Genomic DNA, 13,499 nt, shown 5'->3' with positions numbered 1-13,499 from the left:
GAACTCAATTGTTATCACACTTCCTTGGGTATAGGTTGAACAATTTGACTAAGGAAAACTCAAAATAATCATGATAATCTTAAGGAGCCAATTCACCTTACCTGTCGATGGAACTAGCCTCTTGAAAATCCAGGAAGCTAGGCCAGGCGCGGTGGCTCACGCTTGTAATCCCAGCACTTTGGGAGGCCGAGGCGGGCGGATCACGAGGTCAGGAGATCAAGACCACGGTGAAACCCCATCTCTACTACAAATTACAAAAAAATTAGCCGGGCGTAGTGGCGGGCACCTGTAGTCCCAGCTACTCGGGAGGCTGAGGCAGGAGAATGGCGTGAACCCGGGAGGCGGAGCCTGCAGTGAGCCGAGATCGCGCCACTGCACTCCGGCCTGGGCAACAGAGCGAGACTCCATCTCAAAAAAAAAAAAAAATCCAGGAAGGTCTTTTCTAAGCTGTCTCAGCTTGAGCTCAAAGTGGAATCATTTATTCATGAGGTTTGATTACAAACAGTGGCGAAGGCCCCAGCCATTGTATATGGTATGCCATGTCTACCATTCAAGCGTTGACATCCCCGGAAGATTTTTCAGAAGGCAAATAATCTTCCTGTAAGTTATAGATAGAAAAAGATTATAGAGTGCTATTTAGAATTCATCAGTTTCCAGGTGACAAAATCCATTATTAAAATTTGAAAGTATGGGAGAAAAGACTGGTAAACAGGACTGTAGTCGATACAGTCAAAGCTCTTGATCAGCTTTCCAGTTCTCAGGAAGTTTTCCAGATTTCACTAGATCTGGAATTAATACCCCATTTTTTTCTGTAATTACCAGCCTGATCAAATAACTGATTTGGAATCTTCCATCTACCTAATTGCATTCGTAAAGGTGCTTTCCCTGTGTCTTAGAGACAGAATATTGAGGGTACAATCATCTGACGAAGAAAAGAAGGCAGAGAAAGATAACTCCTCCCAGAGTTCACTGGCTACTATTAGTAGCCCGGCTATGCTGTGGTTGGGGCCACACCTCATTTCGGGGTGAGGGTACTTCTCACCATCAACTCCATGGTTTCCAGCATCAGCTTCAGCTTGGTTGTCATTAATTTGAATTATTCTGCAATACTTGGTGATGCGTATGTGTGACTAAAGTTAAAACCTATTTAGGTGAAATTTTGACAGCTCGTCTCTATGACCTTGACAGCCACTTAGACTATCTCAAGAAGGAAAGGGCTTGACTGATAGTTTCCTCCTCCGTTTTCTTTGTTCATCTGAGAAAACAACTTTTATAAGATCTGTTCACCTAGCTAGACTTCACCCAGTCTCTCAGCTCCCTTTTTTCCCAACCTTAGGTTAGAGAAAAACCAAGCTGAGAGAATTTAATAGCCTCTCCAGATCTCAGAGATGCTTATACTGAAGGCAGCCAGATAGCAAAGCCACGAGTGTTCCTGGCTCTTCAAGTGCCCCATGCATATTTCACCAAAGGCCTAGGTACATGGCACGTATACAAGGTGTGGGGCCGATGACCTCCATGAAGAAGATTCATCTGTGAATGATATTCCTAGCCATGGGCTCAGGGTTGACTTCCTTAAGCTGTGTATTACTATGCTAGAGTGTGAGGAAGAACTTATTTCTCGCAGGACTGTTTATATATTACATTTCACTGAAGAAAAAAGTATGCCTATCATAATTTAATAGCTATATGCATTTTCACAAACTGAATTCACACCTGTGTAACCAGCACCCAGATCAAGAAACAGAATATTTCTGTACTCTAGAAGCCCCCTCATATTCCCTCTAGTCATCTCCCCACCCTAAATCCCCAAGGATAACAACTGTCTTGACTTTTAACAGCAGAGATTAGCTTTGCTTGGTTTCATACTTTATATAAGTAGAATTGCACAGTATGTACTCTTTTTTGTCTGGTTTCTGTCAGTATTATGTTTGTGAGATTTATTCATACTGTCATGTATAGTTGTAGATCATAGGAATTTCTCTTGATCTTTGTAACTTTGGATCAATTAAATTGTAGTTGGTTAGAGACATGCCTAGGGTTGCTGAATGGCCAATGATTACTATCCCACAGGGTGAGTAATCTCTTTTCTCCCTCCCTTGGGGCATTCCCATGTAGGCAGAAAACTCTTAAGTTAGGAGCTGGTTGGCGGATCATAAAAATAGATTCAGCCAAGCACCATAGATCATTCCTGTAATCCCAACAACTCAGGAGGTCAAGGTGGGAAAATGCTTGAGGCCAGAAGTTCAAGAACAACCTGGGCAACATAACAAGACCTTGTCCCTAAAAAAATTTTTAAAGTTAGCTGGGCATGGTGGCCTGTGCCTGTAGCCACAGCTACTTGGGATGCTGAGGCGGGAGTATTGCATGAGCCCAGGTGTTTGAGGATGCAGTGAACTGTGATCATGCCACTGCACTCCAGCCTGGGCAACAGAGCGAGACCCTGATAGTTTGAGGATGCAGTGAGCTGTAATCATGCCACTGTACTCCAGCCTGGGCAACAGAGAGAGACCCTGACTCTTAAAAGAAAAAATTTGATTCATTCTATTTTGGCTGGGTAAAGAGTCTCTCTGCTTTCTACTAATGGGCAAAGAAACATTCTTCATACCCCACCCCAGTTTTTTTTTGAGACGGAGTCTTGCTCTGTCACCCAGGCTGGAGTGCAGTGGTGCAATCTCGGCTCACTGCAAGCTCCGCCTCCCGGGTTCACGCCATTCTCCTGCCTCAGCCTCTCTGAGTAGCTGGAGCTACAGGCGCCCGCCACCACGCCCGGCTAATTTTTTTTGTATTTTTAGTAGAGACGAGGTTTCACCGTGGTCTTGATCTCCTGACCTCGTGATCCGCCCGCCTTGGCCTCCCAAAGTGCTGGGATTACAAGCGTGAGCCACCCCAGTTTTTTAACCTCTTCTGTTTAGAGTGTTGTTGCACGTGAAGAATTAGAATACTACTGGTTAAGATATAGTATCACATAAGAGTCCTGAGGAATGTCCTCAGCCATTCTGTAGTTATATGAATCTTCCCCGGGATTTGCTTTGTGCTATCAGAGGACACACCTTTTCCAAGTGACCCTTTCTCTTGGGCCTAGCTCTGCTATTAACTCTGAGACCTTGGACAATGACTTCGTTCTGTGCCTCAGTTGCCTAAACTTTAAAAAAAGAGTGTGGTCTATATGATCTCCATGGTGCCTTCCAAATTCAGGATACCACAGTTCCGTGACGATAAGGGGATCCTACAATGGGGTCTTCCTTCTGGTTGTTAGGTTACCTTTGTTAAATTGTGATAGGTAAATTGTAGTCCCACAGATAAGGACAAACAAAAGTGGATATGGGTGTGGAGAGGGCTAGCTTAAGCAAATGAAGACCAAATTTCTTGAAGAATGAAGCATTATTTCAGGTGCTGATATCTACAGTGTCAGCAACCAAGAAATACCAAATTGGGATCCAAATATATAAAATAGGTATGTTTTACCAATCAATATGGTTCCAGTGGCAAAAAGGAGCCATTTCTCTGGGGACATAGGCTTAGAAAAGATACCTTAATTTGTGGTATGGCTGTGCACACCTGTGCTTTATGTGATTTGAGTCTGTTTGTCACTAGCAAAAGTAAATATTTTTTAAAATCTTTTTTTAATCTATAAAATTTAATGATTCACTGCAAAAATTATGGTAACAGAAGTCATTATATTTTGAACCTGTATGTGCCAGGTATTGTGTTAAGCACTTTATATGTATTATCTCCTTTAATCCTTACCATAATTTTATAAAGTAGTTACTATTGTTATCATCGCTGTTTTATGAAGGAAGAAACTATGGCTTAAAGAGATTAAGCAGGCCAGGCACAGTGGCTCAAGCCTGTAATTCCAGCCCTTTGGGAGGTTGAGGTGGGAGGATCGCTTGAAGCAAGGAGTTCAAGACCAGCCTGGGCAACATAGCAAGACTCTGTCTCTACCTCCCTACCCCCCTAAATAAAAATTAGCTCGGCATGATAGTACACACCTGAAGGCCTAGCTACCCAGGAGGCTGAAGCAGGAAAGATCACTTGAGCCCATAAGTTTGAGGCTGCAGTGATCTATAATCATGCCACTGTACTCTAGCCTGAGTAACAGAGCGAGACCCTGTCTCTTTAAGACAATACCAAACAAAACAAAACAGAGGGCTGGGTGCGGTGGCTCATGCCTGTAATCCCAGCGCTTTGGGAGGCCAAGGTGGGCAGATCACCTGAGGTCAGGAGTTCAAGACCAGCTTGGCCAACATGGTGAAACCCCGTCTCTACAAAAACACAAAAATTAGCCAGGGAAGATGGCCAGTGCCTGTAATCCCAGCTACTCGAGAGACTGAGGCAGGAGAATCTCTTGAACCCAGGAAGCGGAGGTTGCAGTGAGCAGAGATCGTGCCATTGCACTTCAGCCTAGGCAACAGAGTGAGACTTTGTCTCAAAAAAAAAAAAAAAAAGAAGAGAGAGAGATTAAGAAAAATGAAATGAAGCTAGTGTTTAACTCCAGTCACCTGGCTCTAGAATCCAGCGTTTTCATCTACATACTGTATTAGGATTCTCTAAGTATGTTGTGCAGAAAAGAGAAAATCCTGGATTTTCTCTTTTTCGTTGAATTCAGATATTTCACTTAGTTATAGAATTAGCCTAATTTTTCTTTTGCACATAAACCTTCAAAGGGTATGGAGATGTTGAACATCAACATTGGATTGTTTTTCCTACCTGGGGTTGGGGCAAGCAGCTGGAAGTTGGGAATGAAATAGGGCAGCATGTTTACATTCCCCAGGGGCAAAATATCTCTGCCCCCTGTAAGAGAGAAACAAGGACTCATTAAATGTGAGAATTGGCCCCAAATCTGGCTCACAGCTAATTTAGCTAATTTAGGGATGTCAGGGTGGCTGCACAATTGGCCCCTCTATGCTATTGAACCCCCTTAAGGGAGGCTGCTTGCTAGCCCTCTGGTTTGTGGTAATGTCTGCTGGGACATATTTTACATTTTGCATGAAGCCATGTTGGAGATTCCTTTAGCTAAATATAACATCTGGAGAAAGTAGCCTCCTGTTCACAGCTTAAAAACAGACTGACTTTGTCTAGGACGAGAGGGAAAATTGAGCCCGTTTGGTGCTCCTGACATCTCCTTTCATGTAATGAAAGCTCAGTCTGTCTAACCTCTGTTGGAACAAGGGTTTGGGCAAATATTATTGCTGCCACCTTCATTTGTTTAATGCGGTGGCTTCAAAAACCATGGCCAAAAACTGCCAAGTTTGACTCCCATCTCCCTGTGGTCTCCGTGAGGGGCATGTTCTAAAGAAGCCCACCAAGAACAGAAATAATTTTTCCCACTTGCTCAGTTTAAACTGAAATAAACTTGGGTGTGCTTTTTCCTACAGGAGAGAGGATAATCCTGTTTTCTCTTTTTACTTAGCTGGAACACACTAAAAGTACCTCTGATTTTGCTTTCTCAAATCACTGTTTCTAGCCCTTCACAGCTGCTCACACTTAAGCTTGGAAGCTGGTCAGTTCAGACAGTGCTAAGGCTCAGTTGCATCCTTGTTTTTAGAGCACTGCAGTGAACTGTACTCCTGTTTTGCTGTTAGGACTCTTAAGTTTCTATGGCAGAAATTTAGGTTAAATTGAAAAAGCCAAGTCAGATTCCCTATAGACCAGTAGCTTTCAACTTTGCCTGGGCATGAAAGTTACTTGGGGAGTTTTAAAAAAATCTTTGTGACCTTGAATAAACAAAGGTTTCTTAGGATATAAAAAGCATGAACCATAAAATTTTATAAAGGATAAGTCAGACTTCATCAAGTCTTGGACTTTTGTTCCTGGAAAGACTTTATTTACAAAATGAAAGACAAGACACAGACTGGGAGAAAATATTTGTAATATATATCTGTGACATGGACTTATATCAGAATATAGAATAAAGATCTCTGAGAACTCAGTAATAAGACAAACTACCCAAATTTTAAAAATTGGAAACAGGTTTTAATAAACATTTCACTAATAAAAATATATAAATGGCTAATCAACACATGAAAGTATGCTCAGTATCATCACTCATGATGGAAATGCAAGTTAAAACTGTAAGAAGATATACCATATGTTCACTAGGATGGTTAAAATTAAAACATCTGGCAATACCAAGTGTTAAGGAAGTTGGCCAGAACCCTCATATGTTGCTGGTGAGAGTGTGAAAGTGGTACAACCACTTTGGAAAATAGTGGCAGTTTATTATGATATTAAATTTGTACTTGTCATGTGACCCAGTAATTCCAGGTATTTATAGGCATCTACCTAAAAGAAATAAAAGCATATGTCTAAACAAAGACTTGCAGCTGAATATTCATAAAGCTTTTGTGATAGGCTGAGTAATGCCCCCCTCAAAAAAAAAAAAAGGTCCATATTCTAACCTCTGGAACCTGTGAATGTTACCTTATGCGTGTAATACTTTGCAGATATGACTAATTTGAGGATCTTGTGATGGAGATATTATGCTTAATTAGCCGGGTGGGCTGTAAATGCAATCACAAGTGTCCTCATAAGAAGGAGATTACAGATAAAAGAGAGGAAGGTCATGTGATAGAAGCAGAGGGAAGCAGAGTCATAGAGAGAGGATGCTATGCCACTGGCTTTGAATACAGAGGAAGTGGCCATGAGCCAATGAATACAGCTCTAGATGCTGGAAAAGGCAAGGATTCTTCCTGAGAGCCTCCGGAGCAGAAGCAGCCCTGCTGACACACTGGTTTCAGCCCAGTGAAATTGGTTTTGGAGTTCTGACCTCCAGAACTCTAAGACAACAAATGTATGTTGTTTTAAGCCACCATGTTTGCAGTAATTTGTTACAGCTGCCTTAGGTACTTTATTCATAATAGCCCAAACTGGAAACAACCCAAATATCCATCAACAGATGAATGGAAAAACATATTGTAGTGTATCCATATATTAATACTACTCAGCAATAAGAAGGGAAATGCTGATACAATATAAATGAGCTCAAAAAACATTATGTTGATAAAAAGAAGCCAAGCACAATGAGTACATTCTGTATGATTCCATTTCTATAAAATTTTAGAAAAAAAAAATCTGATCTACAGTGATAGAGAATAGATCATTGATTGCCTTGGGACCAGGATGGGGATGAAGGATTGACTGCTAAGGGACACAAGGGAATTTGTAGGGTTTTTATAGCCTACATTATATAACATTTTAAATGATGCTTTATAACGTTTTTATAATGTTACATAATCTTGACCGTGGTGGTACATTAGACAGAATTTATCATATTGTACACTTAAAATGTGTACATTTTATTATGTAAATTATGCCTCAATAAAGTTGATCTAATTTAAAAAATACCCATGCCAAGTCCCTACCCCAGCACAATTGAGTCAGAATCTCTGGAGTAGGGCCTGGGTGATTGTTGCCTGCAGCCAGGGCTGAGAATCACTGCTGCACTGTTTTCCACCTTGGGGAAACTGCAGAGCACAGAGAATATCTGATGCCCTAAGATCCTGTCTATCTGTATGTGAGCCATGTTTGCCTCCGCAACAGACAGTGTTAAAGCATCTAGGCTAGTTTCTCTAGGCAACCCATTGTAGTTCCCTACTTTATTCTTGGAGGGTGATGAAGGGTGAAGTTAGCTTCAGATAAATAAATCTGGTGACAAAGGGTGAATCTGGCTTCCTTCACACTGCAGGAAGTGGGGAATGCAAGAAGAGTGCTGAGGAAGGAATATAAGAGGCTCAGTTAATACTTTTCTCCAGGGCCTCGGAGATGTTAAACGTGTCCTTTTGCCATTAGTCAATCAGTCACAAGAGAATTGCCACAACGGTCAGATTTCTTTTGGAACTAAGGAAATGAATCTGGTAGTTAAAAAGGATAAAGGAGATTTAAAACTAAAAGCAGTGCATGTTACCTATCTGTTTGATATCCCTTTGGACTGGGATAGGATTTCCTATGGCGTGTTTTGAGTCCAGCTGTTTGGCATGTGGGCGGAGAGTGGATGATGATACTGTGAGAAGGCATGTTGGGTGGTGTGATGGTCATAAATAAGAAGAGGAGAAGAAGTGACCCACAATGCAGGTATAGTTGGATGTCCCTGGTAGGTGCTGTTGATTGAATGAATGGAGGAAAAGAATGGTTTTCCAAAGGTTGTGTCCCTGTGCTCTGCCCCCTTAAGAAAGGGTTTAACTCTTTGGGAGAAGGAGTAGATGAGTGATTTAACCCTCCCTCCCTTCCCCGTCTACCATATCCCTCCTGCTCATCTGAACTCAGTATCTGTTATTGGACTGAATTTCCTCCACATTATAGCATGGTCACTAACAGTGTTTGCACAGTGCTTTACAGACAGCTGTTCCAGTTGCCCAATATATCTTGTTGGTAGCAAAAATCTGTTCTAATTAATTGAGCTTTATTCTCTCATATCTGATGAAAAGATCCTCTTTGGAGAAAAGAATAGGATGTGAAGCTGAGCTTATTTGAGTAGGGGATGGAAGGCTGCCAGCTACTTCAAAGGTATCTCTGCTGATAAGGGGCGTCAGGTTTGCTGCCAAAGCCAACACCGAGGGGAGCTTTGCAGCTCGTGCTGTTGGGGGTGTTTTAGCTTTGGTTTCTGTGACACTGGGTCAGCAGCATCTGCGTGCTCTCCCTTGAGGCTGCTCTCTGGGTGGTCCAGGCTTTTATTTAGACTTAGGAAGGTGCAGCTCAAAGGGAATGTGTGCATCAAAGATGTCTGTGGTCTTTTGCTTAGGTTAGTTTGTGTGTTTGCCTTTTTGGTGTTTTAGTTCTTAGGTATCTGCCTTTTCTAAAAGAGCTCAAGGTGCTGTATTTAGAACTTTCAAAAGTATAATAGTACTTCGATTTGTATAAATCAAAGGATTATTAAGGGAATCTGAAGACAAGGAATGGAATATGGGAAATGGAATATGGGAAAGAGAGGTGCAGTAGACAAAAAATAAAAGTGTCCATATGCAACCTTGTATTGGAATACTACCCTAAATGAGGAGATTATACAGTAAGTAAGTATTTTAGTGAATACTGTATACACAGCATTATGCTGCTAGGTGCTTAAAGGAGCTTGAAAATCAAATTGGGGAGTAAGATTTGCCTCCCTCATGGGAGCTTGGGGTTTTTGGTTTATTTAGGTCTCTCAAAACTTTCTGTGGGATGATAATGATGACAAAGTAATAATAGTAACCTTTCGTAAAATTTGCACGGTGAATACCTCCCACTGTAGTAGGCCCTAGATGTGTATTTTCTCTGAACCTTTCATTTATTTTTGCAAAGTTTTTTCCCTAAACTATTTATGAAAGTATAAAATACTTAGAGAAAGTACACATATTATAAAGTGTACAGCTCAATGAATTTTTACAAACTGAATACAGCTATGTAATCAGCACCCAGATGAAGAAAGAATGTTACTAGTATCCCATGAACCCTCCTTCTCTCCACTTCAAGTCATTACTTTCTGAAGGGTAACCATTATCTTGACTTCTAACACAATGTAAGTATTTGCCCATTTAAAAATTTTTTTATGTAAATGGAATCAGATAATTTTTTTCCACAATTTGAATATGTAATATGTAATTCGTTTGTCTTCTGGCCTCCATTATTTCTGATGAGAAATCAGCTGTGGTTCTTAGGGTCTTATTATTGCTTACTTGTATGTAATATGTCATCTTTTTGTTTGTTTGTTTGTTTGTTTTAAAGAGATGGAGTCTCTGTTCCCCAGGCTGGAGTCCTGTGGCATGATTACAGCTCACTGTAGACTCAAACTTCTGTGCTCAAGCAATCCCAGTCCTTCCCCCTTGGCCTCCCAAAGTGGTGGGATTATAGGCGTGAGCTGCCATGCCCAGCCCTTCTTTATTTGGCTTCTTCTAATATTTATTCATTATCTTTGGTTTTTAGTACTTTGATTATCATAAGAGTGTAAGCGTCGTTTTCATTGTATTCATTTGGCTTGGTTAAATCTAATATCCAATCCCTGATCTGTCAAATATCTAATTTGTAGAAATTGTAGGAAAAATATCAAATTTTTCCTCAATTTGAGAAAAATTTTTGGCAAATATTTTGTTCTGTCCCATCTCTCCTTCCTGTTTTGCTTTGATATCAGTTGTATGTATGTTAGACTACTTGATTCAGTCCCACAGCTTGTTGATGTTCTGTCCATTTTTTTCAAATTTTTGTTTTCTGTATGCTTTAGATGATTTCTAAAGTTTACCAATTTGGCTGGGCGTGGTGGCTCACACCTGTAATCCCAGCACTTTGGGAGGCCAAGGTGGGTGGATCACTTGAGGTCAAGAGTTTGAGACCAGCCTGGCCAACATGGTGAAACCCCGTCTCTACTAAAAATACAAAAATTAGCTGGGCATGGTGGTGTGTACCTGTATTCCCAGCTACTCAAGAGGCTGAGGCAGGAGAATCACATGAACCCGGAAGGTGGAGTTTGCAATGAGCTGATTGTGCCACTGCACTCCAGCCTGGGAGACGGAGCAAGACTCCATCTCAAAAAATAAATAAATAAAAATAAAACAACCAATTCTTTATTTTGTTCACCTAAGATGCTATAAATGCCATCCAATACATTTTTTTATTTCAGATTTTTTTTTTTTTTTTTTTTTTGAGATGGAGACTCACTTTGTCACCCAGGTTGGAGTACAGTGGTGTGATCATAGCTCACTGTACCCTCAGACTCCTGGGCTCAAGCGATCCTCCCACCTCTGCTTCTCATGTGTCTGAGACTACAGGTGTGTACCATCATGCTTGGCTAATTTTTTTAGAGATGGGGTCTCGCTGTGGTGCCCAGGCTAGACTTGAACTCTGGGGCTCAAGTGATCCTTCCCCTTCAGCCTCCCAATTATTGTATGGATATTTTTAAAACGTAGTTGGCAATTACTTAAAAATTCTTGTCTTCTATTTTTAACATTGACATTATCTGTGGGTCTGTTTATTGATTTTCCTCTTGACTTTTTTTACATGACTACTAATCTTTTGTTGCATATTGGACATCATAGATAATATGTCATAGAAACTCTAGGTGTACTTATCTTCCTCTGAAAAGTATGAAGTTTTATTCTAGGAGGCTATTAAATTACTGGTTGATCACCTTGAACTTGTGGGGGCTTGGCTTTATACTTCGTACAGTGGGTATATTTTGGTTTTGCTCTTCGTCTTAGGATATACCATATACTAAGGCATGGCCTTTCTGGGGTTTCCATGGGAAGCCCAAGATGTTTATCAAGCCCCTCTAACTTGGCAGGCTTTGAATGCCAAATTCTATCTACCTTACAGTGGGCAGCGCCTAAGACGACCAACTATCCTGTTTGCCTTGGGCTGAGGGTGTTCCTAGGACATGAGACTTTTAGTTTTATCTGTTCAACTGTTGATGGCATTTGGGTAGTTTTCAGTTTGAGGCTATTATGTATGTTATAAATAATGCTGCTATGAACATTATATTGGGAAGTTATTCTTTCCAATGTATGGTTGAACCTGGTCACAAGCCAGGCTTTAAGAATAGTGAATTCAAAACCTTTTCTCTCTCTTTCTCTCTCTCTCTCTCTTTCTCTCCCTCCTCTGTCTGTCTCCCTCCCCCCGTTCCTTCTCCCCTTCTGCCTTCTCTTTCCTCTCCTCTCTCTCTCCTTTTTCTCTTTCCTTCTCCCTCTCCTTGTTTCCTCCCTCCTTTCCTTTTCTTTATTCTTTTGAATAGTCTTTTAAATTTTATAGTAGATGTATGTTATAGAAAATTTAAAAATACAGGAAGCAAAAATATGATATAAAAACAGATTTATTGTACATACTATTTTGTAATCTACTGTTTTAGTCAAGACCTTCTCCTTTACATTTCAATAAACTTTTGTCTCATCTAATACCCAGGTCATGTAAAGATTTAATTAATTACTCAAGAAATCTCTTTGACAACTAGTTTGTCCAAGCCAGTATCTAATGCACACAGTTTTATGTCTCTTAAGTGTACTTTAATCTAGTATTATTTTCTTTCCATGAAACTGATTTGTTGAGAGACCAAGCCAGATGTCCTGCAAAATCTCCCATCTTCTAGATTTGTCTGGTTGTTTACTTGTGTTGTTAAGCTTCTGCCTGTATCCCATATTTCCTGTAAATCGGAAGTTGGTTCTAAAGGTCCAAGTGGATTCAAGTGACTAAGAATGCATAATAAGTGATGTTAGTACTTCATGTAGCATCAGAGCAGGAAATACATAACATCTAGTTAGTCTACCAATAGTGATGCTAATATTGGTACCCTCTAGAATAGGGTTGTAATAGTCTGATCCTTCCATTTTCTAGTTAATTTTTTTAAATCACATGATAGAAACCTGATTGTAAGGTGTTATTCATGGTGCCAGCCTACAAATATTGAGTGCCAGTTCAGTCATTCGTCTGATAATTTTAATATCAGTTGATAATTTTAGACAAGTTCCTTTTTGTCATCTCTGTACCTCTCTTACTTGACTTTAAGATGCCTCTCTGAGGCTAGGCACAGTGGCTTATGCCTGTAATCCCAGCACTTTGGGAGGCAGAGGCAGGTGGATCACCTGAGGTCAGGAGTTCGAGACCAGCCTGACCAACATGGTGAAACCCTGTATCTACTAAAAATACAGAAATTAGCCAGGCGTCATGGTGTATTCCTGTATCTCAGCTACTCAGGAGGCTGAGGCAGGAGAATCGCTTGAACCTGGGAGGCAGAGGTTGCGGTGAGCCAAGATTGTGCCATTGCACTCCAGCCTGGGTGACAGAGCAAAACTCCGACTCAAAAAATAAATAAATAAAATAAAAATGCCTCTCTGAGAAACGGAGAGGATTGATACAGCTCATCAGGCACCATGCAAATAGTAGTTTGTAAAAACATGTTAGTCTTGGGAGAAACCACACACACGAATAATGTGCAAGCTGACTAGGTATCAATTTGTTATTATTAAGAATCAGAGCAATAATTTTTTTAAAAAAAGCATAATTCTAAATGAGTGCTAACCATGCCTAGGGACTGTGCTAGGTGTTTTACATGTATTAACCTATTTAATCTCATCACAACAACACTTTGAGATGAGTACTGGTTTTATCATCCCCATTTGTAGATAAGAGCATGGGCAGGGGGTTTAAGCAATTTGCTCAAGATTATACAGCTGGTTGATGGGAGAAATGGGATTCAAGCCTAGGCAGTTGGCTTCCCCTGATCTCTTCACATCATCATGCTCTGCTGCCTTGCATGTAGGAAGGTGGCAGTCATATTGGTAAGCTAAAGAACCAGTGCTTGTGCAGGGAATTAATGGCTCATGCATTCTGCAGTCATATGTTGCTGTGCTTCTGTCAGGTCAGAATTTCCATTGTGCTGTTCTGATTCTGCTTCTTGCCCAGCTTGTCCAGAGAGAGTAGCACCTTTGATTTTAGCCTCCCTTGTTGCAGGACAGGCTTCTGTTGACTCTCCTATTTATCTTTGTCAAGACTTTTCCTTTGAATTCCTCCCTGCCTGTCTGAGTATGATTTTTATTTAAAGT

At 40.7% G+C, this 13,499-nt stretch overlaps 1 protein-coding gene across 9 annotated transcripts in view; it reads left to right on the top strand.

Moving 5' to 3' along the window:
* SRGAP2 (SLIT-ROBO Rho GTPase activating protein 2) overlaps positions 1 to 13,499 on the top strand; it is a 253,770-nt gene that overhangs the window by 136,758 nt on the left and 103,513 nt on the right. The gene's annotated exons all lie outside the window — the stretch shown is intronic.

This window comes from Symphalangus syndactylus, chromosome 19 (genome assembly GCF_028878055.3).
Source record: "Symphalangus syndactylus isolate Jambi chromosome 19, NHGRI_mSymSyn1-v2.1_pri, whole genome shotgun sequence".
Taxonomy (NCBI): Eukaryota; Metazoa; Chordata; class Mammalia; order Primates; family Hylobatidae; genus Symphalangus; species Symphalangus syndactylus.
This window is presented reverse-complemented; position numbering and strand designations above follow the sequence as displayed.